Source organism: Motacilla alba, chromosome 11 (genome assembly GCF_015832195.1).
Source record: "Motacilla alba alba isolate MOTALB_02 chromosome 11, Motacilla_alba_V1.0_pri, whole genome shotgun sequence".
NCBI classification, from domain to species: Eukaryota; Metazoa; Chordata; class Aves; order Passeriformes; family Motacillidae; genus Motacilla; species Motacilla alba.
The window spans coordinates 5,591,028-5,615,802 of NC_052026.1; the positions used below are offsets into that span (position 1 = coordinate 5,591,028).

Consider the following 24,775-nt stretch of genomic DNA (forward strand, 5'->3'; position numbering starts at 1 on the left):
ATGTCAAGGCTGCACACTTCTAAATGAATTTCTTTTTCCAATACATTTATTCTATTTCTTTTTAATTAATCAGAGCAGAAAATGGGATTTAGCCACATTTCACTTTGTTTTTATAGGGTTGTAAGGTGTCTGATCCTTACTCTTCCAACATAGGAAAATATTGGTTTTTATTTTACAGAAACTATGAACAACTCATGTATAAATACAAAAACAGGTCTTCAGTTTTTCAAGAAACCCAGCACTATTATACAGAAAACAATGAATGAATCCTTTTTTTCCAGTGTGTTCGTAGAATATGTGAGCTCTGCTGACCTCAAATCACTCTCAGTTTAGGAAGCTGTGAAAAACTATTCCTAAACTTCCCACTAAGCTGTACCAATTTGCAGAATGATACAGAGCTCTTTGTACTGATGGGGCATACTGCTGATTCCAGAAAATCTGGAGAGAATTCAGGGCACACAGACTGGTTTCCCTTCAGCCAAGATGAAAGAGCCTGAATTCATTTCTCCAGATTGGAAGATTAAGAGGTGCTTAGCTGCCCAGATTGCATCCCCACTTCTATGCACAAAATTGGCCCTTGCTATATTTATATAACTTTGAAACAGAGAGAAATTAATGCAGTCTCTAAATATTGTCTGTCAGGGATACAATTGAAGAGAAGTTCTATAAAATTTGTGAAATTAACTCATTTGGAAATGAGTATGACATGTTCATAATCATAAAACAAATTCAGGAAAAGCTGTGTTCCTTCAGTGAGTATTCTCACTTTGCCATTCATGTCCAGCTCATATGGGCACTACTTTGGTACAATCCATAAAAAGCAGGAGCACTTTTCCATAGTGGGAAAGTCCACATTTGTGACATGGATTATGTTCATTTCTTAGAGTGGTGTCTTCTCACATTGGCCTGATCACTGTTATGTTTCTGTGGTGATTTTTTTCTGGTTTCAGGAAATGTGAGCCCCTTCATGCATTTCCAGCTTTTAAAGCAAAGGCAAAGCTTCCCCTTAAGTGTAATTAATTTGTTATTATTGCTTGTGGTATAAATAAGGGGGGTGTCCCGTGCACTAAATGGAAACAGGGAGTTCTCTTAACTGTTTCAACTACTTGTAGCAGTTTTCTCCTCCAGCCCTTTAATGTGCTTTTGCAGGCAGCAGTGACCAGCAGTATCCATCTGCATTGGACTTTAATTAGAGAGAAATGAAGAATGCAGAAAAAAACCCCCTGAATTAGTAAAAAATTGATCAATTAAGGTGGTAATTCTTAGGATAATTCAGTGGAGAGGGACCCCAGGAGGTCACCTCAGTCAGTGTTCAGCTCAAGCTGCTCTGTCAGTGTTTATGGCTGTTCTTATTTCAGCACTCTAAAATTCTGAACCTGCTTCTAACTCTACATTCGCTGAAGCTGTGGGGAGCTGGGTTCATCTTAATAGTTAGCACTTCTTAAATGTCTGTCCAATCTGCCTGTGAAGGTTGCATTCAATTTCCTGTAACCTTTTGAGGAGTTTTTATTGGGTATAGACACAGCAAAGACAGACTTGTCTTCTCACTCAGCTCTGAAAGCTTTCGTTTTGTTTGACAACATTTATACTGAGCTTGGCTCATTCTCTCACAAGGAGAAAGTATGCAAACTTTACATAGAAGTGGGCAGAAAATTTGGCTACACTTGTTTGCTATAGCAAACACCAACTCACAGAAAGGCAAACATTATACTGATTTTGTTCAAACTTGAAGAAAACATGTCTGGTGCCCAGTATGGAATTTTGGATCAAAATGACAAAGGAAAATGCAGAAGCAACTGCAGTTTGAGACCCAGAGTATTTATGTGGATGCTGCCTATTTGGATTTCTCATCTTGTTTTCTTGTTTACTCCCACCATCTCTCTCAGCCCTATGAATCATGCTTTCTCCAGGTGTAATACTTTTGAATGTCAAATTCTTTGTGGCTTGGAAGGAAAAAAAAAACAAAAAACCCTCATCATTTCCATCTGTACCACATCTAGATATGCAACCTCCTCTTTCGTGGGCTGAAGTCCTGCTTCCAGAGAAGCAGCATGTGGCTGTGCTGGTTTGACGACCCTGTGCCATCCCTGGAATACAGTGGAGGAGACTGCTTAGAACATTTTGTACCACTCTGGAGTGAATTGCACAGCCAGGCCCTGCTCTGACACATTTCCATCCATCCCCTGCAATGCATGTGGCAGCAGTATTCCATCTGTTTCTAATGAGGCATAGCGGGGGAGGAAATCTTATGCATAAACATCTCCCACATCACTTATGATTCCATTGAAGAACATCTCTGCAACACTATTTGTTTGTGACAAAGATTTTTAGCTATTTGTTTATTTTAATACCTGTGGATGTCAAACAGAAGAGATTAGCCAGTTCCTAAACCTGGCAAATTCCTGGGCTGAAATTTTTCCTGCGTTTTGAGAGCCAATTCTAGCACAAATTCTTGTTGTAAAGGTCTTGCCTATATTCTCCAAAGTATAGATAATAATTTTGTACATATCTGTTCTATTTTAGGGGTGAGGCAGTTGTAGCTAGATTTAACTCTAAACAAAGAGCAAGCTGTTCTTTATTTAACTCCAGTTATAAACATGTTATAGCAAAATATAAATGGAGGGCGAAACAAAGGAACAAAAACTACCACTTTGCAGAGGCATTCTTTCAAAATGTGCATTTCTTTGTAGGGAAGAGCACTGCAATGTTTTTTTAGAGGCAAATAGTTTACTGTGATGTGTATGAAATAGAATTTTGATAGACAGAATAAGCTGCAATCCAGTTCTAAACTATAGATTTTCAAGCAGATTGATGCAACAAATTGTTAGCAAATAGCAGTTTGCAATTTGATGCTAATTAGACATAAGGCAAATATGTGCCATGACAAATTAGCAGCAAACCATACTGAAAAGGATTAGCAAGAGCTGGCACAGAGACTGCTCGATTTTGCATACTTCCTTGTCTTAGTCTAGGAGGTCTGAGCCAGTTTTCCTTCTCTGTAAATAAGAAACCAGAGCAGAGATCACAGGCATGCTAGAATGCCTTTAATTGCATATTTGAAATGTTTTAACTCTCTCTTAATCCCATGGAGGCTTTCCTCCATACCACCAGCTTTATTATCCTGGGAGATGATCAAGTACTTTATCCATTTAATATTATAACTAAATACATTATGAGGTAAGTAACTCACAGGGTTATTTACTTTAGCAAGTCTATTGTACTTATAGATTTAAGAAAAAGCCCCATTCTTATTCAAAACACCTTTGCTTAACTTCCTGCAAACGTGTTTTTCAGCAGATTTAATTATCCATTTCATTAATAAATTAATTTTTGCTAGAGGATTATCACATTTCTTTATCAACGTGCACAATGTCTTTGTAGTAGTTAGTGTAGATCAAACTCATCACCATATCCAGATGAGATAATGCAGTTGTGTTTTCAAACCAGAGAGAAGCAGAAGGTGGTTTTTCAGCCAGTTCTTCAGACCTATGCCTGAATACCAACACAGCTGTAAGTATGACTTCAGAACTAAAGCAAAAACTGCTCTTGAATCTTTGAAGGGTGACATAATTTCACTAGGATCAAGAATGCTAAAGAAAAAACACAGTAAAAATATCTGTTTTTTAAATTTAAACAGCTTGTTCTTTCTTTGTGGCTGGCTTTTTGGGGTTTTTTTTTGTTTAGTTTTTTAAAATTAGGAGTTTCTGAGGTAAACCATCACATTCCCCAAGCTTTCTACTCATATTTGCTGGTGTGTACTTCAGTTTGGATATGTAAAATGACATGTTTATACTTCAAGGAATCATTGGGTAGATCAGAGGTTCTTCAATACAGTTTCTCATTCAAATCTGACTTTCTAGGGCATACAAGACATTTAACTTACTAGGCTGATGGTTGTTGTCTAAAATTATATATATATATATATATATATCTAAAAAACATTCTCAGCATTCCTATGTCTATATATGGATGAAAAAGATTGTTAGAAATAGTTCAAAGGTGCTAAAACATTATGTAGTTAGATGTAAACACACATTTCAGTCACCAAAATAAATGAAGTGGGAAAATAAAAGGATATTACGCACAAAAGATTGTTCTTTCATAAGTCTCAGGGAGAATTCCTCAGACAATTTAAACCACGATCAGTAACAAGTTTTGCCACAACACTGTCTTCCCACATAAACAGTATGATAACACACCATTAAGGATTTACAAAAAGGTGATGAAAGTAGTTGTGCTGTTTAAAAAGAAAAAAGTGAAAACTCCAGGCTTTCCCTGCGATTTCTGAAGGCATCTATATTTTCTTCACATGAAAGGCACTGTCCTGTAAATGCTCCTGTGTGCACTGAGGCCTGGGAAAGATGTTTCTAGTATTGCCAGGCTGTCTCACGGAGTGTTTGCCTGCTCCCTTTTGCCAAGGTTTTTGCCCACTTGCCACATCACATCAGAAATTTGGGAAATGAGCTTTATGCTGGTGCAAAAATCTTAGAAAAGTGAATTGATTGCCCTCTGGGTGCAAAGCTTTGTTTCCTTTTTGTTGTCCCTGCGCAGGCTCGTGGTGAATTCTCGGTAGGCAGTTTTTTTGCCTGTATTAAAAGAGTGTAGCAAGCAATCAGCAGGCAAATGTAGGCTGAAAATTGTAATAGTTAAAAGGGACGTTGTTAAGAATTTTAGGATCACATGCAACGTATAAATGGTTGTAATTTCCAAAGGGCAATTCATTTCTAGCCAAGCCTTTCCACATGGTATCTTCCCTGACAAAAGCATCATGAATTTTCTGCCCATAATGTTTCTCCCAAACACCCCCACTGCTCAATTCAATGACAGCTTTCCTGGCAGTGCCTGAGCAGATTTTACATTTTCCTGTAGATGCGGTGTCAGCCCAGATAGTGCCTGGGAGAGCTTTGCTGCTCGTGGCTGCTGTGGCAAATCTTTGTGCAGGGGGACAGATGTTCTGCACCGTGCAGGGGACCTGGGTCATGCAGCAGCCACGGACTTGGAGCATGTTGGATGTTGGGAGCCCCCTCTGAGGCAGCCACTGGCCACAGCCACCTCCCAGTTCCAGGCCTCGTCACCAGCTGTAAGTAGGGTGTCATTTTGGTTTTTTGGGGATTGGGCTTGGATTCTTCTGTTCTGGCTCCTCCCGTGTGGCTTTTGGGGAATACAAAGCAGTTCTGAATTTTTTGAATGTAGATTTGTTTCTAAATAAGAAGAAAATTATAAAAATCATGGGGCAGAAAAATGATACTTGATGAAAATGAAACCTACATAAATTTCTTAAACTGCCAGAAAACAACACAAACGCACAAGAAGCCCCCATAATAAAGAAAGCAGTACTTTTGTGGGTTTGTACAGGTTATTTCATTTGGCTTGGGAAAAGATAGTAGATGTTAAGTTAGAGCAAATTAATCCTGATAAAGCACACATATTTTTTGACAAATGTATTATCTCTTTAGATCATGGGATTAATAAGATACATTGTCCCCTGGAAAATATGTGCACTCATGGAGAACCTCATTGGCATTGCTGCAGAGAGGTGAGTTCAAAAGGCCAGATATTAAAAACAGCTTTTTGAGGCCGTGAAGAGGAATTTTTTACTTGAAACCATAGAAGTTTGCATTTGCATCGCTTATAGTGGGTGATTGTACACTTACCTAAGTGCCTGGTTTTTTTTGTAAAGATGCATCTGCATGGAAAATGCAGATGTGCTTCAAATTTGACTTTCCAAGTCCTGTTTGTTTCTGTTGCACCTGCGGATGAGAATCAGAGGATGGTTGTGGCTGGAAGGGATCTCTGAAGATCATTGAGTCCATCCCCCTGCCAAGGCAGAGTGACCTGGAGTAGGTGACACAGGACCATGTCCAGGTGGGTTTGGGATGTCTCCAGAGAGGGGGACTCCCCAAACTCCCTGAGCAGCTGTTCCAGTGCTCTTTCAGCCTCAAAATAAAAGCAGATGTGTTCTTAACTGTTAAGAGTAACTTTGACAGTTTTACTTTAAAATCATCTAAGTGTTTCTTATCAATATTATTAGTATTTACAATGGAGATGGTATGATTGAATCTGACACTACTCCCAGACATTGAAATATTTAGGGTTGCCTGGGGATTCTGGCATGCTCATAATAATCATGAAACATTTATTGTCTTTATCTGCATATCTAAAATTCATCAATGAATAAAAACAGGAGAATCTTTAAAAAAATAAAACAAAATATTATCCTGCCATAATTTGTAGTTGCTTTCTTTTATCACTTTAAGATGCTTGAATTCACTTTGTTAGCAAATTTCTCTTGACAAGCACTCCTATTTATTATTACTAAGCATCCTTTTTAGGAATGTCTGAAATGACACGTGTATTGTTTTAGATAAGATCATAGAGTTAATTTTTAACCACACAAGCAATGTAGTAAGAATAGAGAGAACAAAGCATAATTAATAGTTTTATGCCATTCGTCAGGATCATTTTATTTGCTGCCAGCATATGCCAAATGAAAACATTTTTGCTTCAATTAAAAATTTTAAACAAGATCAAACCTGTTGTCATTGAAATCATAGAACATACATGCTTCTAGGTATTGTGTGCATTCCTGAATGCATGGCTTCAAGCAAGGAGATGTCACTGGGATAGCAGAGGTGTGGGAGAACTTCACCACCCTGCAGAGAAGGCAACAGCTGTTTCTGCATTCTCCCTCTTACAGTGACACAACTTCCCTCTGCTCTCAAATCCACGTTTCTTTCTTCTCTGGAAAAGGAAGTGAAAGAAATAGCACCGCATCTGTATTTTGTGTTTTATAGAAAAAATTATGATACCACAGCCACAGTATATTAGGTGCATGAAGAAAAAAATTTATCTCTGTGTGTGGTTTTTTTTCCTCCCCTTGATTAGGGATTTATTATTATTATTATTAATTTGATTTGGTTTTTTGTTTTTTAGAAAAAATTTGCATCATGTTTCACGATATCCATATTATTGTTGCCTCACTAGATAGGATCTTTTCACTGCCAGGGACCCAGCTGTCTTGCTGAGTTACTGTCACAGCAAAGGATATTTTAAACACCAAAGACCTGTTTCATCCTGAATTTGTGGCTGGTCAGAGTTTGAGTTTGGGTACCAGTGCCACCTCAGCAATTTGAAGCCAAGAGCATGACCTAGAGGAGATAAAGTAGTACATGTTGTCAAACTCCTCTTTAGTAAAACACTTAAGTGCTTATTTAACTTTAAACATGCCTGAACCATATTAATTCCTTATTAATTGCTGATTTGTTAATTTTAGTGGATTTATTAAATTGAAGACTCAAGAAATGAGGAGCCCCCATAGGATGATAGGACTGAGGAAGATCCATACTGAATATCTGAGCTAGTTCCCCTAAGGGCTCACAGCTCTCTGTTTATTTAGGCGCACACCAACATGCAGATTTCCTGTCTAGTGTACTGCAGTGCATGGGAAAATCCCAGATTATTTGCTACCAAGTTGGTACCTTTGATGTGATTCTGTGCAGAACCATCCAAAACCAATTACTGCCCTGAAGGAGGCCCACACCAATGGGGCTGTCTCAGTGTAAACCTTCACCATGGTCCAACCCAAATTTGCAATTGTTTTTAAGGGTTTGGAACAGAGATTGTATTCTACTCCTTCATTGCTAAATTCTGAAACTGATGGTTCTGAAACTGGATAGCAGCAGATAGCAGAGGCTTCTGCAAATGCATGGTATTTTCAAATTAGCTTAAATACCTGAGCCATAGAGCAGCATTGTAAATGGTAGAGATGCAGTGAGGACTGCAACTTCCACTTTTCTAGCTGTCAATTTAGCTTTTGTTCTCTGTTCCATTCTGGAACAGAAAATCTTCATCAGCTTGTGAATTTTGGTTCACCAGGAATGGGGAGAAAAGATATCTGGATTTAAAACACTAGCAACAATAATAACAGTGTAAAAATACTTATAAGAGGGCAAATATAGTAAGAATGAGGAAATCATCATAAATGATACCTCTCAGGCTACTAGAAATACTTGTATTTTGCTGAGAAAAGGGCAGTGAGGGAACAAAAAAAACCAGCTTAATGAAATGCATGTGGACCCTTGGAAAGATAACAGAGAATGGAGAACTGGCCAGCGTTCAGCACAGGGACAAGTTAACAGGGCTCCCAGAGACCCAGGATTAACAGTGATGTAGTCAGTATATTTATTGGATTTATTTGCATTGTAAAGACTCAAGTGAAGGTGTGTATGGAATGCAAAATAAAAGGCAAAAAATATACATGACAACAATTTTTGCTTAGTCAAGTCCATAGCAGCCTCTGAGGAATTCTGGAGATGTAACTGATTTAGGCAATTAGGGAGCAGAAATCCAAATATACTCAGTTTTGACAAATTTCCTGCAATGTAAATTTTATAGAATTATTTGCAGTATTCATAACCATTGATTGAATTCTAAATTAGCCACAACCACTTGATAGAAAGAACTTCAGTGAAATTCAGATCCTCCTGAAGTCTCTGGGAGTTTTGGCTTTTCTTTCAGTGGGGATAGAGTTTCCCCATGATCATCATTACTGCAGACAGCTCAATAGAAAAGGCTGCTCAGTTCACAGCGGTGGTCTGAGCAGCCAGCAAAATGGTTGGGTGAATAAAGAATGGCTTGGAAAATAATACTGCAAATATTATGATGCCTATCAGAGATATCCTCTTGCCTTGAATACACTGCTCAATTCATACCTTTCTGCTTGAAAATTTACATCACAAACAGAAAGAGTAAAGCAATAGTAATAAAAAGTGTCCAGAAGCGTAGGGAATTTTATGTGCAAAGAGTAAAAATAAGGGGGTTTATGTTAACTGAATGAGAAAATAAGCAAAGTTTTGAGAAGATAAGGTTTTGTAGGAAAGGAAGGATTTAAACAAGGTAAATCTGATTTCTTTTTTGGCTTTGTCCCACACTGCAAACAGAGAAGTGTGCCAATAAATTGGAAATTGATAAGGAGGAGGTTTTGATGGTATGCAGGATAGGACTTATAGCTGAAGGAAGTCTTTGGAGTGAAAAGTGTGGCAGGATTAGAAAACAAAACTGGATACCTATGTTTATAAGGCAGGTCTCAGAGATGCAGTGAAATAAAGCAGGTAAGCACAAGCTAATACTTTTCATTTGACATTTTCTGTCTCCCTTTGGGATAGTGATGGTTTTGTTGATTTTTTGGGTTTTTTCCCACAAATCCTGGAACCTCTTTGCTGCAGGCAATGGGGTGGGATGCTGAATTAGGCCACACACTCCTATGATTTGTGTTACTTCTCTCTCCAGCTCCTGGGGGTATTATGGGGGTGCAGTTTAGGGGGAGGGAGCCAGGCTGCTCAGAGTCCCTGAGTGTCACAGGCTGGCTCTGCCCTCCTGCTCTCCAGAGCTAAGGAGCTCTGGGGAAGTCGTGTGCTGAAGGAGGATTCTCTTCTCCCTATCAGAGCTCAGGGAATCTTTAGCCTTTGATGGAAAGTAGGATTTGCGCTTATATATTTGTCCTTTGTCTTGGGACAATAAATAAAGTCCCAAAGGGATGACTACAGACTCTTCTGGTAGATAACTTGAGTCTCTAAATGTCCTATTTCAGCTTTTCAAGTAAAAGACATTCTGATTTGATGAATGCTTGTGCCACACAATGTAGTAGGAGTGGGTTCATAACATCCAGATGCTGTCAATGTGCAAGTTTGGTTTTTTTTTTATTTTTTCAACGAGATTTTCTGGATTTTTTTTTTTTATTCTGCAGTACAGTTTGGCATAAAAACCAGCAGAAACAACTTAGAATAGCTAGAAATGCTTAGTGATTAGGGTGGTGCACAGCTGAAGCATTACCAGTGGAGTTGCTTGCTCCCTGATTTGTTGCCAGGTAGCCAGCCAATTAGCAGTGCTGGTTATTATTTACTTTTCATGCTATATATCACTAAAATTGTGCTGTTGATTTATCATTTATATTGTTGTATTGTCAGCATAATTTATTCAGATCATGCTGAGATACCTGGGAAATTAAGTAATAAAGAGAATGGCATAGACTGTGTCTGTATTTTGAGATATTTACTTTGCTTTTAATGAGAATGCATGTTCAGGTAAAACATAGATCATTTAGCTATTAAATTGTTTTTTAAATAAACCTGTTAAAAGTTTGTAGCTTGGATTTTCTATAAATAAAAAGGCTGGGTTTAAATTCTAATCTGTTTTTCACCATTAAATAAGAAATTTTTATAGATTAGATTGAATAGCAGACCAACTAATTGTGCCAACTTAGTTGATTAATGATTTGCAGGGAGCTGTACTAGTTGAGGTATTACTGAGGTATCCAGGGTTTTTTACGTATTTGATACTACTTCAAATTTTTTGGCAAATACAAACATAGATTTTTCTTGAAAATCCTTCCTAATTGCTTGAATTATTAAAAAAAAATTGAAAGCTGGTATTTTACAAGATATGAATATTTTGAATACATTCAGCTGACTAGAAAAGGTCACTTTAGAATGCTTTGACTTTCGTATGCTTTTTGTACATTTTTTCCTTAGCTGGGACTAGAACTTGTCAGAGGTCTTTGTACAGCTTCATCTTATCTCTTCTTTTTAGCCATCCTATCTAGTTCTTTTAAATGTTTTGAGTGGCAGGTGGATCTGTGTGTGTATGCAGTAGGTTGGCTCTAGTCAGGAGTGGTTCTCTCCTGAGTGTTCCATACAGAAAGAAGGGCCTGGTGCTTCCAGTGGATGGGTGCACTTTTGCATTATGACAATGGTGTTTTTTTCTAAGCTTGTGAAAATTAACATCCAAATCAGGCAATAATTCAAAGCAAAGTGGAAGAGGATATTATTTTTCTTAAGCTATTAAAACCCCCTTATCTTTTTCAGTTGCCTTTGCCTTTAGTTTCTGTTTTCATTGATTGCTCCAACACACCGGTAGAACCACACAAAACTCACTTATTTCTACTCACTCTTGATAGGAATCTTTAGAACAGCTCTATTGGCTCCAGAACTTGAATTTTCTGCCAGTCTTGTGTCATGATTTTCAGTTTTCACAACACTGCTCCTTTGCAGTGACTCTTGGGTATGGTCAGACCTGAGAACAAAAAAGCCTGTAAGAAATCCCTGAGCAACCATCTAATTTTCTGTTTACTAACTTTTAATTGATTGTCTTTGCATATATGTGGTATGAAGGAATTTTTATGTGTCTTTGGGAATCATGGGGGAGAAGTTTCTGTCAAAGGACAGAATCCTGAAAATACTGGTTCTTAATTGAAGTATCTCTGATAATCCCCTGTATGAATATTGATACAAGGTTGAGGTGAGGTTGCCTGATGGTATGAATGAAAAGTGTCAAGGAAAAAATGACTACTGAGCTAGAAACCTCGCAGTAACAAGACTCAGGACAATTTGGATCAATCCTGTCTTTACAGTTGAGAAGTGTGAAGGGAAATTTAAATGATACCTGTCTTCTTTCATTGCCTGTAGTAGGAGATACTTTTATTCTTTAGTCTTGTATAGCAGAAGCACAGAACTTGCTGTAGGTAGGTGTAAGAGCATTTTTAGAGTTTGAAATAATGGGGATACTATTGTTTGTGTGTTAAATTTTCTTAAAGGGTAGAAGGTACATTCATTCAGCTGGATCATCTGGAGGCTGAATAACTTTGTAAATTAAGAACCAGCAGACCTCTAGTGAAATGTTTATTGTATTACTAAAAGGATATTTCATTTACTTATTTTGACAACCATAGGTTAGTTTCAGTTGGAAGTTATTCATGAACTATGAGAGCACTTAAGTCATATTTTATGAAAATATTGAAATCTGAACTTGAGACAAGCAGCATTGCAAGATAAAACATTGGGAGCCTGTGTGTCTGTGTGCAGAAGATGGAAAAACTCCTTTATTTTGGCCATGAGATGTGTGAGTCAGCTGGGAGTAAGTGACACTCCACTCTGCAGGTTTACTGGGTGTCTGCTATGAGGATTTCAGGAGGACAGCAGGTTTTCTGCTTTCCACATTTCTCCTGAAACCTCTGCATGTCATTACACAGCTGAAACAGAATACAGGATGGGCTGTAGGAAGATGTAGCATTATTCCATCTGTGAGAGCAAAAAAAAGTCACTTAACTTGCTCTTAGCTGTGTTATTTGAGATTCACAGGATCTCTCCTCACTTGAATGATGAATGTCAAATTCCCACAGAACCCACCCCTTATTCTCTTTAAATATAATGGCAAACATTTGTCCATGGCAGTTAGTGGTTTTTGTACTTTAATTTTATAATATTGGTGAAATTCAAGTGCTTTATTTTAATGTTATTTACTACAAAAGTCAATTGCTTAATCAAAAGCTGATTCCTTTAGGCAGAAATTTTGCTTCCCCAAATTCCAGACATTTTAGTGTTTATTCTTTTGAACTTGGGTAATGCATGTTCTACATCTTAAGCTTCCCTAGCCTGTCTCAGGATTTCATTAACATTAGTTGGAATATTAGCATGTTTCTGAATTTGTGTGCTCCTCTGTGCTGCTTGTATTACCAAGCAATATTGTGCTGCTCCCAGTTTTCTCAGCTGCCACGGACAGTCAGAATGCACCTTGGAGTGTCACTAGCACTGATGGGCATCTTTTCAGTAACTCTAAATGGAGCATATCTGACATTCAGCTGAGATGGTCCTGTGTCTTTAAAAAAGGGCTTAATACCCTTTTGAATTATGAAACCAAATTAACAGTTGACAGAATGTATCATGTTAAAATTTTGCCAGTTTCATCTTGGCTTTCTTCTCCAGGAAAAGCCAGTTCTGTACAGAACAGATCTTTTGCAGTTATACACTCTGGCTTCTCGAGGAGTTGATTTCTATTAAATCTGGGTTGTTTGCCCAGATTTTCTGTACTGTGTCAGGAGATAGGATAAAGGAAGAGAAATACTCAGAAATATCCCGTTGCCTTTTAATCCCTTTATTTCCTTTTAATAGTATTTTCTTTGCATAGTTCTTGACACATGCGTTTTAGTGACTTTATTCTCCTGATCGTGTTGCATTAAGCCTACAGATTCTGGTGAGAAATACTCATTTGGAATGTAAGAGCCCAACCAGATGTTTGTTTTGTGTTGAAATAAGAACTACGAAGTTCTAAGTACTACTATAAGGTCATCAGAGCAAATGCATGAAGGAGAACTATCATTTTATAAGCAGATTTGAGAAAGAGAGGTGTCAGGTAGGATTCGTGAGAGAAATGAATAGAGGAGGGGAATTTGAAAAGGGAAGTTTGCAGATTACAGAAGAAAGCAGATAGGATGATAAGAAAGATGAATTTGTTTGGGTGGAGATCATGGCTTTCCCATGATTTATAGAGATTTTTAGGATTCAAAGTAAAGCTGTGATGACTTGTGGCTGTCAATACTGAGACATCTCATGAATCCAAACCAGAAAGGCTTATGGAGCTCTGGTACAAAGCAGAATTTTAGCATCCCCCATCCCCACCTACCCTCTCTCCCCATCCTGAATATGTCTGGAGCATACAAAAAGTTTCAAGTTAAGTCATTGTTTTATAAGAGATCACATAATGAAGTCAAAGCTGAAGGAGAGTTTATCCTGTCCCTGACTTTCTTTACCAGGATGATTCAGGCCTGGATTTCTTGAACAAGACAGAACAGTAGTTCATGCCTCCTCTCTTTATGCTCCCAGCACTGCTGGCTCACACTTTCCAGTGCAAAATGCTTCCCTTGGATGTACATCCAGGACAATGTGTGCTGTACTAAAGCAGATCTGTTTAGCTGAGGCTGAAATCTTAGGTCAAGAAGTCTTTAGGAGAGAAGAAATCTCATATTTCACTCTGTAGTTTCTTAGGGGGAAAAAAACTGGCATTAAATATTGCTCTCTAGCTGATTTTATTGCTTCCATTGCCTTCTACTCTTTCCTATTCTTTCTTTGACAAGTGTGAAACAAAAGTCAGACTGAGTTTTAGGAGCAACTCAAGCATGTCTGGCTCAGTTGCCAAATTCTAATGTACATAGCCACTCAGTAACCAAAGCTCTTGTTGGCAGGCAGTAGTCTGAACTCTTTACTCAGAAACTCATGGAGCTCTAATGTCAAATCATTATCTGCTTCATCTGTGGAGATCACTGGTGGGGCTGTCCCGGTGTTTTCATGGTGGGTCTTAATGATTCTCTGAGGTTACATGTCAGAATAAGGTGAAACATCTGCTCCAAGTTACCGCTCTGAACCAGCTGTTTAGTCACTTAATATCTTAGCCATTTACATTTGCAGTACTCTGGAGATACTGAAAAGCACAAAACAATAAGTGAAGGGTTAAATTAGGAAACAGTGTATTATTTTGTGTGCTGTACTAGGTAGATTTATCTCTTTATCATTTTGTTCTTTTTCCAAGAAGAAGTGGAAATTGGGCAAAAGAAAGATTAATGGTCACCAGGCAGGGAGGCAGTGATTGGAGTGATGTTGCATGTGTTACCTTGGTCCCAATTATTTCATTCGATAGCAGAGTTTAGTTGATACCTGCATTTTGGAGAAGTTTTCAATTTGTCATTTGTTGTGACAAGGTGAAAGTTGCTCATTTAGATCTTGGAACCCAAATCTTCTTTATCTGGATAATTCTGCTTCCTGTTTAATTTCCAAAGACAAAGCAGAGGTTGTCTTTGAGGATGATATGAGTTGTACCCAGTGATTTTGCATAATTCTGTACTTGGCTGGTTTTTACCATAGGTGAAGAGACAGCCAGGGTAGGGGTGTGTAGATCTTGGCTTCATTAACTTGCCTTACCTGAGAAGTCTGATTATCATGAGTTTGATTTTAGTTGTGACTATTTGCTGCACAGTCCAGTTGTTTCACAGTTCACTGTTAGTCCTTCTGCCCTCTTCTCACAGAGGATGTCAAGGGCTGAAAAATTGGATTTTGTCACCAATCATTAAAATCCTCATCCTATCCTTCAGCTTCTTTAAAAACATGCTTTCCCTTAAGTCTCATGGTTGTAAGAAAATCGCTACTAAAGCAGTGCCTGCACTAGATTATTTCATTAGTGCTACTGGATACTGCTGCTTCTTAGCTTAGCAGCCGCCTCCTTCACTGGGGATGGTCAAGCTATTTCCTCCCAAAATGTGGTGAACATATATCTGCTCTGTGCTTGGAGATGTAAACTAGTTTCCTCGAATAATTGAGAGCTATGTTTGATAAGTAATTGCTGACCCACCCCCTTCTTAATTGTTGATTTGTCTTCTGGCTTTGTCAGCTCTGGAAGCCTTGTAACTGTGTTCTGCTCTCTTGTTCAGGATCAGAGTTAAATTAAAAAAACCTGACATATGAATAATCTTTCTGCTTAAAATGAAGTACTTTACCTCACATGGCTGCTAACCAGCTTCAGAAGGTAACAAACACAATGCTACCCGTCTGTTTCGAAAATCACATGCTAATCTGGAAATTTGGTTGCACTGGGTGAAGATCAAATGAACAATATTATCCTTCTGCACTCAGCCACACGTGCCCTGTGTACACAATCCAGAGGGAAGGTGTAAATAGGCAGTGTTTAGGATCTATGAATTGTTAGCTTATTCTGCCAGGCAGGCTGATGTGTTCAGGGTGTAAACAGATCAGTCTCCACTTGATCCTCTGCACCTTGTGCTTTTTGACATCACCATAAATTCATATTGTGTTTTTATGGAAGCTGTAGAAAAGAAGTGGCACAGCTTTGGCAGCCTTGGCACAATTTTATTTTGCATTGACTGTAATATTCTATTTTTTCCTATACTGCTGTAGTTCTGGGGCTCCTTTTATCATTTTGGTATTTAAGCCACTCTCACATAATATGTTCTTTTTGTTGAAGCATCTGTGGTCTTTTTATTTACCTGTGAAGGAGAAAATTACTGTCACCATGTATGTTTGGTACTGCTACAGGGTCTCTCTCAAGTCTTGTCACCCCAGAATGTGGGAAAAGCCCTCACAATAAAAGTCATCTTTAAATTCTGTGGGTTTTCCTAGCAAGTACTCCTGCTATAAAACTGTTACAGAAAGAGTTTAGTTTTTGTAGTTTTCTGTCTTAATGTATCCTTCAGGAAAAGAGTATCTCCACATCTCTTAATGGTGTGATAGCTTTCAAATGTGTTGTTGTCTGAACCCTTGATTAAACAAAATGGTGCTGATTGCAGCAGGGTGGCTGAACGTGGACAGAAGTGGCTATTGCAGCCTGCTCCCTAAGAAGTCATTTATCAAAGTTTTATCTGATTTCAGAGGCATTAGGTTTATCAGTCACAGTTTATAAATGGCATGTCATCAGCATCAAACCAGAGCAATGCCTTGCTCAAGTGCTGCTGTAGAGCAAGTGTAAACATCCCCTGCAGATGCACTGTGTCCTCCCACTAGGAGCTGTGTCATGCACCACATTGCAACCTTTAGCTTTTTCTTAGTTCTGGAATTGCTTGGATGTTGTTGTGTTGGTGATCAGAGTTTGATTTCTCCTTCTCAGCCCACCTAAAAATGTTAACGGTTGAACTCTCGATGAGGAAAGCAAAGGCATTTGGTGCAATGTGTAGAAATATGCAGTGGAATGTGTTGAAACAGACAACTGGAAAAGTCATAGGTGTTGGGGCCAGCAGGTGATGAAACCATTTGACATTCAGATGCAAAATGGAGGGAGTTTTATTAAACCTATACATACATTTGAGCCTAAGTTGACCTTGGTGTTCTTTTAACCAGCCTCAGGAGAAGAAGTGCTAAACCCCAGCTAGACAGACACCCTGACTGCTCCCTTGGTTTTTGGGGTATGTTCTAAAACTTTCAGCACTCAGTTCTGTATTTGCAAACTTAAGCTCCAAATTGTTTATTAATGGTGAGAAGATTGTTTCAGACCCTTGAAAGCATATACAACTTCTTTAAGTGATTGCAAAGGTAAATCTTATTGTCTGGGGAAATGACTTCTGCACAGCTATTTCTTTTATTGCTGTGCTGAATGTGAAGGCATTACTCACTTTAATAAATCCTACTGTATCTCTCAGTCTGTGTAGGCTGATATAAATATCTCCAGTTATGTCATATTACCACCTTTGTACAGCTAATGTTACATTCTTGATGACTGGTGGCTGATAAATGCAAAACCTCATTTGGTTTGTGAGTGATTGAATGCTAACACTGTTTAGATTTCTTAATATACTTGTATTAGCATGAATAAGTAATGAGCATGCCAGGCTTTTTTGAATATTTGATTGTATCTTTATAATGGATTTGTGTCTCTCTCTTTGTGCTAATGTCATTGTAACTTTGTTGGTGTCATAACTCCAAACCCCAGCAATCGATCTTTATCAGAATATCTTAAGTCAATTACCCTCTCATGGCCAAATTACTGTGTCATAATACTTTTCTTATAAAAGTATTCTGCATATTGCATTTAGGATACAAATAGGTACTAATTCTATCTGCAGTCTATTCCTCATTTCCCCGTTGTGGCTCCTGTGAGCCTATCAACCTGTCCTGTCTCTAGAAGCACATATGTGCATACATGAAGCATTAAAGCTTCTCCTACTCTTTATTAACAGACTGGCTGACCCTCACTACTCAAATTCAGCCATCTCTCATGTGCCCTCAACTTCTGCTGCTTCTAAAGGAATTAAGCCCTGATGTTTGCTGTTTCTTGGAAATCATAATCCATCATTTTGGATAGTGCCTCTTGTAGGGAGAAAATATTAGTTTTCCAGAGACTTCTAGTTATTCCATTATCCTAAAAGAGACTTGCACCTGCAGCATAGTGGATTTTCCTTCATAATCTTGTGTCCTGTTTGCTGACTGACACATTTAACAAGTAAAATAATTGGAAGAAAGGCTATTTTGTTAGCTTATTAGTGCTTCCCTAATATACATTGCTATTTCTATGAAAACTTACCTCAAGAGAAGACTGCTGGACCAGTGATTCTGGCACGGACCAGGGATTATCTGGGCATGCACAGTTCTGTCTCTGCTACTGAATTTATGCTTCTGTTCTGAGGTCCCAAACAGTATTTTTGGTCATGGAAAATTCAAGACCTGTTCCATGTACTTTGGTTCATGACAGACTTAAAACACTGCTGCTTCATGTCAGGTGTTGGATCTATACTTCCATTGTAACTATAGTATATATATTATACGTTTCACTCATTCAGAAGTTCTGTTTGGCCAGCTGCTGTATTTAATTACTGGGTTTTATCAGCAGAACCAGCGTGAGCTGGAATATGGGACTACCAGAGGTGAATCTGCCCCTGCTCTTTCCTTTAAAATCTGCAAGCCAAAATGCTTCCCATTTTTAAGACATATTAATCAAAATACTCTAATAATAATGTAAAGCAAACTAACTCTGTAACAAGGCACAAACAGAACTGCTGAATGAGGGAAATCCTCCACAAAATAGGATTAAAATAAATTACCCCTGCCTGCCAGAGGCTGATGAAGAGATAGTCCTCCTCTTTTGCTTTTCAGTCCATTGCCTTAGTGGCTTCTGGAGTAAACCAAACTTCAGAATCCCTTTCTCTCTGATTTCTAGAAAATTTCTTTTTTACTCAGCTCCTCAGGTTGGATCCATGATGTTTCCAGACACTTTCCTTTTTTTTTGGAAATTTCCAGTCTGGCTTCTGCTGTAACCTGTCCCCAGTGTCCTGCTCTGGCTGTTGCTCCTGTGGGCTGGCAGGGCTGCAGATCAGCTCTCCGAGGGCAGGACTAGTGTCCTGCCTTGCTTCTGCACAATCTGAGCACATAAAGCTTTGGAACAGGGCAATCACACAGCCTTCCTTTGCTACCAACCCACAGAACATCCCAAACAAGCTGTTCGCAGTCCTTGGATGGTAAACTGAGAGGAAACCAGTCAGATTCTTCTCTTTGTCACAAACTGTCACCTTTCAGGATGAGCACAGCATCTTGGTCTGCCTTGTGTCTCAAAAAGAGGGTATAGGAGGTTAATAACAGTGCATTTAATATTTTACAGAATGTAATGCAGGAGAATGTTGTCATTAACAAATGAGAACCTGAGAAAATGGCTTTCATGCCCCAAAATTTTGTCCATCTTCACTGAAGAGAGTAAAAATGCTTCCTGAGGGTTTCCTCCTTATATTCCAGAAAGAAGTTGTAGAGCATGCTTGCTGGGAGAAGTCCATGAAGGTACATCTCTGTTTTCCTGCAGACTTAGAACATGTGCTATCAAGGTGTGCCAAGATAAGCCCATGGGACTGTTACAAAAAGCCACAATAAAAACATCTGGAAACACCTCAGACTTCCACTGACTTGTCAGTGATTAATCCAAAGGTGGAACTTCAGAAAAAAAGTGAGCCTTCCTTGCCTGTTTTTGTTTGGTTTTGGTTTTTTTTTTCACTCTGACTCCACCTTCCCTTCATCTTGCAGCCTGTATTCCCTGCTTGCACTCACACTTTGCATTCCTTCTTGCACACCTTTTGTTTAAGCCTGTTTCCCATGAATTTTTATTCCATGTACTTATGTCCCATGTTTCAGACACAAGCAGCATGGCCTCTGGATCAGCAACGGCTCTCATGGAGTTGTACAGATCTTGTGCTGTTAGAACAAGCTATGTATTTTGCATTTTACAGAGTTATGTGGGAGAATCAGAAGGGTCACATCTCCCTCTGTTTTTCCACAGAAGAAAATGAATGTGGTATAGTTCATATTGATGCCAAGTACATAATCATATTTCCCTCCTACTTAGGAAACCTTAGCCTCAGAATTTTATGGTAGATGAGCAGATGCATTGCATGGGATGTTTTCCAGGTTCCTTTTTAAAAATCTGAGTCACTCAGCGTTTGCCATGCAGAGTCCTTTACTGTGTAACAACGTCTCGGGACCATTTGAATATGCACCAGGAAACATGCTGAGCAAATTACTAGAATGAATAGCAAATTTTTAGTAAAGTTGGTCATTCAAGTTAACAAAGTGACAAAGGTGCCAAAAGAAAAGAAGACGTAAAAGTAAGGTCTATGTTTGTTCCCCCTTCTGAAAAAAGCCTTGCATTTGTGCTTCATGGAACATGCCCAGCCCTGCCCTATGTGATGGTGTTGTGTGGACCAGCTCTGGTGATTTGTTTCATAAACCTGCTCCTTTGAAAGAGTGAGAAATGAAATCGGGCTAGTGGAGAGTTTCAGCATTCCTAACTGGTCAAAATTTCAGTATCACTACATCTTTTCTGCAAAGCTTTGTATTTGCTGTGCTGAGCAGCTCTGCATTATGCAGGATGAATTTTGAGGATCCCTTTCTTTCTATGCCCTTTTCCTTTTATATTGAAGTACTATGCAGAGGCATCACTGGGTGTTGTTCAGGCATGCAGGGTCAGCCCTCAGGCCCTCATCTTTGAGGACTTTTGTTGCAAGGAATATCCTGATGTTTACTTTTTTTTCACTCTTGTCTCCTTACTACAGTTTACCGTTCAAATACTTTCCCATGAATGATGATTTCAGTGTTGATAATCTCATGTTCCATTAATTCTCTGAAGATTTCAGTGAAGTTCTCTCTAGTGAAAAATAATTCATTCTGTTAACTTTAGAGAAATAATTTCAGAACACTTTGTAAGAATATGTTTCTGTTGAACTGTGTTTGTACGAGTTTTGGGAACAAAACATTATTGAGAATGGTGCATGGCTTTTAATAGCATGACAAGCTTACAGATCACAAGAAGACTTATGAAATCAAGACTTTTACAGTGTCCATATACCTATAACTGTCCTTGCACATCTGTTTTGTATTTTTGTATTTTCCCAGCACTTTCTGAGCCTCAATTCCAATTGTGGTTTTATTAAATGAGGTAGAAAGAGATTACTCTAGGTGCAGGTGAAAGCAACATCTGGCTTGCTAATGTTATGATTGTCAGAGAATAAGGACAGCTTTTCTCTCTGATTGTAATGTTATGCATCTTGTCTTGCTAAAATGAAGAAAAAGAAAAAAATATTATCTTTGAGGTGCTTTGTCTGTGAAAGGGCTTTATGAGAATATGCCCTCATAGAAATTATTTTTGAGTACCTTCTTAAATGCTAGTAACCCAAAGATACAAACTTCAACAATAGGAAAGAAAACCTAATTTTCTAAGAAATGGATAGCATTTCATTTTATTTGAATACTTTGTTTCAATGGAAGGTTGAAAACGGCATTTTTCAGTAGAAGTCTTGACAATGATCACTGGCTGGAGCAGGAGGAGCTGCTGTGCCTGGTAAAGCTCAGCCCAGAACCCCGTGCTCACTGCTGCACCTCAGCCTGGCACAGAGCACCAGCACTGCACTCACACAGACAGAGCTCTTTCTGACTATTTGAGGATTTATCTTTAGTGTTTTGTTTTATTCTGGTTGATATCTGTCCCATCTGATGAGGGGAAATGCTACCTGCTCTTCTAGAGAATTCCTTCCTGCGATGTGCCTTGCTGTATGGCAGAGTTACAGGCCTTGGAAACGAGACCCAGGTGGCTGAGGAATGATAAACCTTGGAGTTAGGTAGTCCTGGATTCCTGGCTCTGCAGCAGCCCACTTTGTGAGCTTTCATTTAATTCCCAGCCCAGATATAAGCTAGAAATCATACGCTCTTTTGTTGGATACCTTCTAATTTTTCTTTCCTTAATAAACTGTTTTTTTCTTGTCAAGATTTTTGAGACTTGTCAAGACACTGTATTTCCCTCTGTTGGAAAACTTTATTTAATTCAGTAGTATGAGATGTGTTAAGTTTGTAATTTATTGTCTGTTTTCCTTAGGAGCTTATGGATTTAAATGTTGTAAACTTCTCTGGGTGAGCAAGACTTTTTTGTCAAGTTCCTTGGCAGAATGGTTTCTCCTGTGTTTCCTGGTTGAAAATTCCTTCTCCTTTTGATCACTGAAAGACCATTATCAGCTCTTTTTTTTCCTCCCATGATTTAAAAGCGAGTTAGAGGCAGTTAATTAACAGTCTGTCCTTTTCCATATTTAAAGGGTTTTAAAATATGTTTAGCTCCTGGATGAAGTTTATATTAAGATAGAATATTGCATGGAAAATCCACCTACAGATATTAGTTCTCTGGTAAATGACACAATAAAGGAGACAGTGACTTTCTGTCTTTCTTGATGGGGATATATACTAGGCATTTCCATGGTGATTAGTGTTTTATAAATGTCAGAGACAAATGGTCACAAGGAACTGCTGTAAACAGTAGTAAGTGTTGAAATAAAGGCTTAAAAATTTCTTCCAGTTTCCCCTTGTGATTCACTCCCTGTGAAACTGCAGCTTGTGGAACTACCTGACTAAGCTAAAGAGCTCATCTGGGGAGCTCGTATCATTTTCTGACCACCTGACACTTCTACGTTTTCACTAAAAATATCTATCACCCTACAGTGGCTCAGATTATACCAGTAAATTTATACATTATAATGTTGGCATCACTCATTAGCAACATGCACTCTCCATTTATGGGAGAAAGTCACAATTAGTGCACAGGTCATGGAAGTTGTAAAAGCCCCTTCAGTCAGTGGAGCCCTGCTGGAGGGCAGAGCCTGTCACTGTCACTGGAGTGGCAGTGCTGGCTGGTGTCAGCTGGCAGGTCACCAGGGAGAGCAGAGCTGCAATGATGATCTTGTTGGCACCATTGTGTAATGTAAAGCCTGTTTTATTATAAGCCCCAAACTCTGTAAATAATTGACCAAATCCCAGAGTGAACCTCACACCCAGGCATTTTTTGTGTTTGTACCTGGAAGTCCGTGGTGCTTGGGAAGGGAAGGTGGTGCCAGTCTGGGTTGGAGCACTTGCTTTCCTAAAGAGGTGTAAATGGAGCCAGTTTCTGTTTAAGAAGTGCTTCTGTGGACAAACTGCATTTATTACAATAAATGCACGGTTCAAGGGTGAGGCTTTTCAAGAGAATCATTCTCGTTAAAGGGATGAGCTTAACCCATACAAAGTTAGTTGAAAACAGGTACCTTGATTTCCAGTCAAAATCAACATTGGTAAAATCTGTGATTAACGTTTAATTTATTTATTCCAGAGTGGTATCTTTTCCTAATTTGCCACGGTCAAGCATCTGAATCCTATTTATTTCTCCTGTGATGGCAGTTTAATATGCAAATTCAGAAAGAAGTGTCTTTGTGGGTCCAGGATTTCCAGGACAGAATCAACACCCAGAGACTGTTCCTGGTCTCACCGCAGTGTGTGGGAACACTTTGCCAGCTATATAAACATCCTATAAATGAAGAAAACACTTGTACCTTCAGGGCCCCCATGTTCTGAACTCTTATTTCATCTTGTCTGAAGCAGCAATAGTAAGATGAATATGCTACTTATTTAGTCTTTTTTTCTCTGCTGTATTTACTTTTTTTCCTTTTGTTGTGGACACCAGAGAACTTACAAGTGAGCAGAATGCCATTCTATTTGGTTTAATCCCTCTGGTGGTTACTGGGTTTGAGTGCCTGGAACAAACCAATTGCTCTTAGTTGTTTCCCCTCATTATTAGATGTTTGATAGGATGACTTAGAACCTTGTAAGCTTGAGGTTTCGAGGCAACAGTAACAAAAATAAAAATTACCTCATCTCTTTTGATTGTTATGTGCTCTGCATTAATTCATACAATGGATTTTTTTATACCAAAGTTTTCTTAAGATATGACAAGTGATTATTTCTTTAAGTATGTACTCTATCCATTATTAAATTGATTATTCAAATCTCATTTAAAACAAGAGGCCAGATGGCAATATTCCAGTATTTGTTGCTACTAGCAACCAAAAACCCCAAACTGAATGATTTTCCATTTTTCACTGTGGATGAAGGAATCTCTTCATTTTACATGCAATAAAAAGAAGCTACAGCTCACCAATTATGAAACCAGATTGTTATACTAATACTTTTTAAAAATCATTCACTGACATTCTGTTACACTTGATGACCTCCTGATGTATGTGATCTAATTCTAGGTTTGTTAACTTTGTTACCAATTATAATTTTTAGTTAGAATAATATTGTCAGGAAAGGAAGGCTTTTTTCTTTTTTGTTATCTTGCTCAGATTATGAGACTAATTAATGAGATTATGGCTATTCTAAGAAAGTATAAGAAAAAATAATATTAAGAAGGGCTCAGAACATAATTTACCTGGTGGCTGCTATGTGTGATTCAAGTAAAAGAAATGTATTTTGAGAGTAAACTTTAATGTGATAGAAAAATGTCCTTTAAAAAATAACAACTGGGGAATGAGTGATTGATGTCTTCAGAAGTATCTGTGGTTTAAAAAGTGGGGCCTGAGAAAATATCTATCTAGAACATACTCCATGTCTCACTTGTTAGCATTTAGGAGTCCCAGAGCTGACCACTTTGGCTAATTAGCCAAAAAAGGACAGTGAGGCAGGGACTCTGGGTCTCCTCCTTAATGGGGACTCGATGTGTAATGGCAAAAAGGGAAGTCAGCCTAACTCATTAATTGCTATCAGACAAGAGATAATGACAATAATACAGACAAATATGCAGAAGCAACTTCTTCATTTTCGTAGAAGGGGCTGTTTTGCATACAACTAATTTCTTCATATGCACTTCTAAGTGTCTAAACGTGATTCTTACCTTTGTGAACCTTGTCACTGCAGATATGAAAGCAGGGTATTTTAATAATACCCTGTTGAGGCCATAGAATTAAATGGTCTTGAGTTGCATTTATTTTGTTACTTCTTGCCTGTTCTTGATCCCCTATGAAATCAGCAGTAAAATTCCCACTGACTGTGGCACACACCACTGGCCCAGTTCTCCTTGGTTGCTTTTTAGGCAGTAAGATTTTTAACCAATGGCCTGAATTTCTGCAAAACTTTAGGCACTATATATTTCATCCAAGTACTAGATATACTCT

At 38.4% G+C, this 24,775-nt stretch overlaps 1 protein-coding gene across 4 annotated transcripts in view; it reads left to right on the top strand.

The window, feature by feature from the left end:
• The window catches only part of LOC119705668, a 137,234-nt gene that overhangs the window by 18,069 nt on the left and 94,390 nt on the right, over window positions 1-24,775 (top strand). Inside the window, exons 5-8 of one of the 4 annotated variants that reach the window (XR_005258289.1) lie at window positions 3,448-3,510; window positions 4,870-5,080; window positions 5,457-5,536; window positions 19,056-19,254. The gene's annotated coding sequence lies outside the window, so the exon portion shown is untranslated. Of the gene's footprint in view, window positions 1-3,447; window positions 3,511-4,869; window positions 5,081-5,456; window positions 5,537-19,055; window positions 19,255-24,775 lie in introns of those variants that run through there. The other 3 variants (XR_005258291.1, XR_005258287.1, XR_005258288.1) reach the window with 3 other exon arrangements.